Below are 6,000 nucleotides of genomic sequence, written 5' to 3'. Positions count from 1 at the left end.
AGCTCAAGGAATTTTTTTCCAAAATAGACTATATTCTAGGTCACGTTTTAAGCCTTAGTATATACAAAAATATTGATATATCCTGTTCATCCTATCAGATAATTTCTAGTTTTATTCTAGAAATCACCAAGAAAAACAACAGAAACTATACAAAAACATAGAGATTGAACAATACTCTTTTAAATTACTGATGGATTGCAGAACAAATGAGAGAAGAAATCAAGAGCTTCTTAGAAACAAATTGAAAAGAGAGATAACATATCAAAAATCTCTGGGACTATATGAAAGAAGTTCTAAGAGGAAAATATGGCATTAAGTGCCTACATTAACAAAAATAGATTCCAATAAATAAGTGTATGCTCCACCTCAAGGCCTTAGAAAAGAAAGAACAAAATAATGCCTAAATAAGTAAAAAACATAAAATAAGATAAATATTGAAATTAATGAAAATGAGAATGAAAAAATACACAGGATCAATGCAAAAAAGAGTTGGTACTTTGAAACATAAATAAGATTGATAAACCTTTTGCCCAACTAACCCAAAGAAACCAGAAGACTTAAAACAATAATATTAGAGATGAAAAAGAAGATATCCAAACAGATACTTCTGAAATTCACAGGATCATTAGAAACTATTTTGAAAATTTATACTCCAATAAACTGGAAAATTTAGAAGACATTGAAAAATTCCAGATAAAAAATAGCCTGCCCAAATTGAATCAGGAAGATATAGAAAAACTAAACAGGCCTATAATCAAACATTGAAATCAAAATAGAAATTAAAAGCCTTCCAACAATAACAACAAAAAAGCCCGGAGCAGGTGGATTCTCAGATAAGTTCTAATAAACCTTTAAAGAATAACTAACACCAGTCTTTCTAAAATTATTTCATGCAGTTGAAAGTGAGGGAACACTCTCAAATACATTTTATAAATCTAGTTTACCCTGATACCAAAACCAGACAAAGACCCATCAAAGAAAGAAACTATAGACCAATATCCCTGCTGAACATAGATGCAAAAATATTAGCAGACCACATTCAAAAACACATCAAGATAATAATACACCATGATCAAGTGGATCTCATCCCAGGGATACAATGTTGGCTCAACATATACAAATCAATAAATATAATTTGCCACAGAAATAGAATTAAATTCAAGAACCTTATGATCATTACAATAGATTCAGAAAAGAACTGAAAAAAACCAGCACCCATCCATGATAAAACTTTGGAGAAACTATTGATAGAAGGAACTTAGCTTAATATTATAAAGGCTATATATGACAAATCCAAAGTCAACATCATACTGAATACAGAAAAACTATAAGCATTTCCCTCAAAATCAGAGACAAGACAAGGATATCCATTTTCACCATTTCTATTCAATATAGTTCTCAAAACTCCCACCAGAGCAATCAGACAAGAGAAGGAAATTTAAGGGATAAAAATAGGAAAAGAAGAAGTCAAATTATCTGTGTTTCCTGATGACGTGATTCTATATTTGGAAGACCCAAAAAATAGCATAAGAAGATTTTCTAGAGCTGATAAATGAATTCAGGAAAGTAGTAGGATATAAAATAAATACTCATATAGCTTTCTCATACTCCAACAGCAACTCTGCTCAGAAAAAAGCAGGAAAATCATCCCTTTCCCAATAACATCAAAATATTTGGGAATTAATCTATCCAAGGAGATTAAATGTCTCTATAATGAAAATTATAGGGCATTGAAGAAAGAAATTAAAGAAGATCTTAGAAGATGGAAAGATTTCTCATGTTCATGGATAAGCAGAATGAATACTGTCATCATAGCCATATTATTAAAATCAATATACAGATTAAATGCAATCCTTATCGAAATACCAATGACATTTCTTACACTACTAGAAAAAAATGTCCTAAAATTCATTTGGAAAATAATTGACCCAGAATCTTCAAAGCAATCATGAGCAAGAAGAGAGATACAGGAGACATCACAATACCTGATCTCAAATTATACTACAGAGCTATGCTAACAAAAACAGCATAGTATTGGCACCAAAATAGACATGAAGACCAGTTTGACTGAATAGAAGGCACAGAGCCAATCCCACATATTCACATCTATCTGATACTTGACAAAGTTGTCAAAAACTCATTATGGAGAAAAGATAGCATTTTAAATAAATGGTTCTGAAATAACTGGATATTAATATGTAGAAGAAATAAATAACTGGATCTCAGTATTAGATCCATATCTCTCACCTGTACAAAAGTCAAATCAAAATGAATCACAGACTTAGAAATTAGATATGAATTTTTTCAACTGCTACATGAAAACATGTGGTCAGCACTCCATCATAGGCACAGGGCATTAACTTCCCCTTTTGGGAAAACTAAATAAATAACACTAAGAATGAACAAGTGGGATGCCATTAAATTAATTTTTTTTTAAATTTTAATTTTTTTATTGGTTGTTCACAACATTACAAAGCTCTTGACATATCATATTTCATACATTAGATTGAAGTGGGTTATGAACTCCCAATTTTACCCCAAATGCAGATTGCAGAATCACAGTAGATGGGGTAGAGAGAGAAGATGGGAGGGGAGGGGAGGGGGGATAGTAGGGGATAGGAAAGGGAGCAGAATACAACAGTTACTAATAGGGCATTATGTAAAAATGTGGATGTGTAACCGACGTGATTCTGCAATCTGCATTTGGGATTCCATTAAATTAAAAACAAGCAAACAAGCAAACAAACTTTGACACAGGAAATGAAATGATTAAGAGCATAAAGAGAGAGCCGAGAAAATGTATGCCAGATTGTCCTCTGACAGGCATTAAGATCCAGAATATGCAAAGAACTAAAAACTCTAATAGCAAAAAATATATGTATAACCCAATCAATAAATCAGTAAAAGAACTAAACAGACATTTAACATGAGAAGAAACATGTGGGAAACAAATATATGAAAAATGTTAGATATCCATAGCAATCAGGGAAATGCAAATCAAAATAAGACTATGATATCATCCCACTCCAGTCAGAATGGCAATTATCAAGAACAAATAAAAATAAATGCTGGCATGGATGTGGGGAAAAAGGTACACTCATACATTGCTTGTGGGACTGCAGATTAGTACAACCACTCTGGAAAGCAGTGTGGAGATTCCTCAAAAACTAAGAATGGAATTACCACGATTCAGATATCCCACTCCTTGGTATTTATCCAAAAGAACAAAAATCAGCATACTACAGCAACATAGCCACTTCAATGTTTATAGCAGCACTATTCACAATACCATATTATGGAATCGGCCTGGATGCCTGTCCATAGATGAATGAATCAATAAAATGTAGTCTATATACACGATGTGGTATATATTCACCACAGGAAATTTCATCTGTATGCATATGTAGAAAGTACCAATCAAAAACACATAAATAATTAGACAAGCAAAAGGCAGACCAATAGAGAATAGGGGCAGGGTGGAAGAGAGGAAAAGTGGGGAACAGGGATTGCAATTAAATTCCATGCATATCTGATTTGTCAAATTGAAATCAACTACTATGTATAACTATAATGCTTTAAAAAGAAAATGTGGTGTGTATGTATATATATATATATATATACACACACATATATGTATATATATTTAATAAAGTCATAAAGAAGAAATAAAGAAGAATAAAATAAATTATGGCATTTTTTGGTAAGTGGATGGAAACGGAGAACATCATGCTAAGTGAAAGAAGCTAGACCCAGAAAATCAATTTTTGAATGTTTTCACTTTTATGTGGAAGTTAGAGCAAAAGAAAAGATAAAGACATGGGGGCTTTGTGCATATATAAATATACCATAGGGATTCAATTTATATATATATGTATATATATGTATATATATAGACAGCACCAATCAAAAATAGATAAGTGAGTGAAAGGAAGATCAGTAGAGAAAGATTAATAGAGTGAGGTAGGAGGAAAGAAAAAAAAGTGGGGAATGTGGATTGAAATGGAGTAAATAAAATTTCATGCATGTATGATTTTTTCAAAATGAATCTAACTACTATGAATAGCAATAATGCTCTAATTTTTAAAAAAAAAAAAGGAAAAAAGAACCCTCTCCCTAAATAATGAATGACAGTTCAAAATTTGCTCTACATCCCCTTCAACATTTAGTAATATCAGTGTTTTTTTATTTAATCCTTTCTGTATTATTCAAAGTTAATTTTTTCATATGCTTTGGCCACTAATATATCTTAATTTTTCATGTATTTATTCAAGTGATGTGCCCATTCTGAACAGAATAATTGGCTTTTGATACTGCATAGCAGTTATCATTAAGTCCTTTATATTTTATTTGCATATTTTAAATCAAATTCTTTGTAGATTTAGGTTTGTTAGTATTTCCTCCATACCATGGCTTGCTGCTTTAATTTCTTTTTTTTAGTTTTATTGATTTTATTTTTTAAAATATTGGCTGTACTTTCTTAATGCCATCTTTCATACAGCAAGATGTTTTAATTTTTGATGAAATATGATTGCTTTTTTTTATAGGTCTTACTATCTGTTTTGTCCCATGAAATCACTAATGATTATAATATATTGGATGCTATTCTTTTATGTATTTTTCAGAAACTTCATAATTAGTTTTTATATTTAGTCATATTATTTGTTTATATCTAAGTTTTAATATTATATAAGGAATACTTTGAGTTCATTTTCATCATAAGTATCTGATTCTTCAAGCACCTTTGTTGAAACAGATTTTCCTTTTCCCAATAAATTGTCATCTGTTTTTTCAAAAACCTATTGACCACGAACACATAGCTTTATTCTGTTTCTCTACTTGATTTAAAAATTTTACTTGTCTATCCTATGCCAACACACCAGTGTCTAGATTACAATAGCTTTACTGTGATCTTTAAAACCAGGAGCTTTCTTTTCCCAAACTGTTTTAACTACATTGGGTAATTTGCATTTTAATATTTTATTGAAGCTTATTATTTATTGTGAAAAGTGAGCAAACCATAAATGTTACAGTTTTGTAAATGAATTTTCAATAAAAGAACACACCCATATAACCAGTGTTTAGATCTAGACACAATATTGCCCACAATTGAGAAGTTTCTCAATTATTTAAAATATGCATTTCTTTTTTTTTAGAGAGAGAGAGAGAGAGAGAGAGAGAGAGAGAGAGAGAGAATTTTAATATTTATTTTTTAGTTTTCAGCAGACACAACATCTTTGTTTGTATGTGGTGCTGAGGATCAAACCCGGGCCGCACGCAGGCCAGGCGAGCTCGCTACCACTTGAGACACATCCCCAGCCCTTAAAAAATACATTTCTAACTATTTAAACTTATGATAAAAATAAGTTTTCAAATTTCAAACATGCAAGTAATTATTAGTTTTTAAAAGACTATTAGGAGGGGCTGGGGATGTGGCTCAAGCGGTAGCGCACTTGCCTGGCATGCATGCGGCCTGGGTTTGAGCCTCAGCACCACATACAAACAAAGATGTTGTGTCCCCCGAAAACTAAAATATATATATATATATATATATATATATATATATATATATATATATATATATATATATATATATATATATATATAAGACTATTAGGAGTTATAGAAGCCAAAATGACTCTGAAAAAAATCACTTTAAAGAGCTGGGGGTCACTGTATTACTTTGTAACAAAACTCAAGGGTGGTTCACAAGTAAACAGAGCCCCCAATTGGCCTAAGACAAGTTCACAGGAGGACCATATGCTCTCTGAGAGAAACAACTGGTGGTTCATGCTTGCTACAAGGATGTGCTAGGCTGGGGTTAATGGAAGAAATATGGAGGACAACTATTATTTATAGTTTGGTTACTCTGTGCTGAACTCACCCATAGGAGCTTCATATAGTATAATATATAATTAATATAAAAGTAATGAAATATATAACTACATATGAACATATACCATATATATATATATATATTTGCATGTCTTTTAATTTTAATTG

Source organism: Ictidomys tridecemlineatus, chromosome X (genome assembly GCF_052094955.1).
Source record: "Ictidomys tridecemlineatus isolate mIctTri1 chromosome X, mIctTri1.hap1, whole genome shotgun sequence".
Classification (NCBI taxonomy): domain Eukaryota; kingdom Metazoa; phylum Chordata; class Mammalia; order Rodentia; family Sciuridae; genus Ictidomys; species Ictidomys tridecemlineatus.
The sequence above is the reverse complement of the archived record's forward strand: the minus strand, read 5'-3'. Positions refer to the sequence as shown.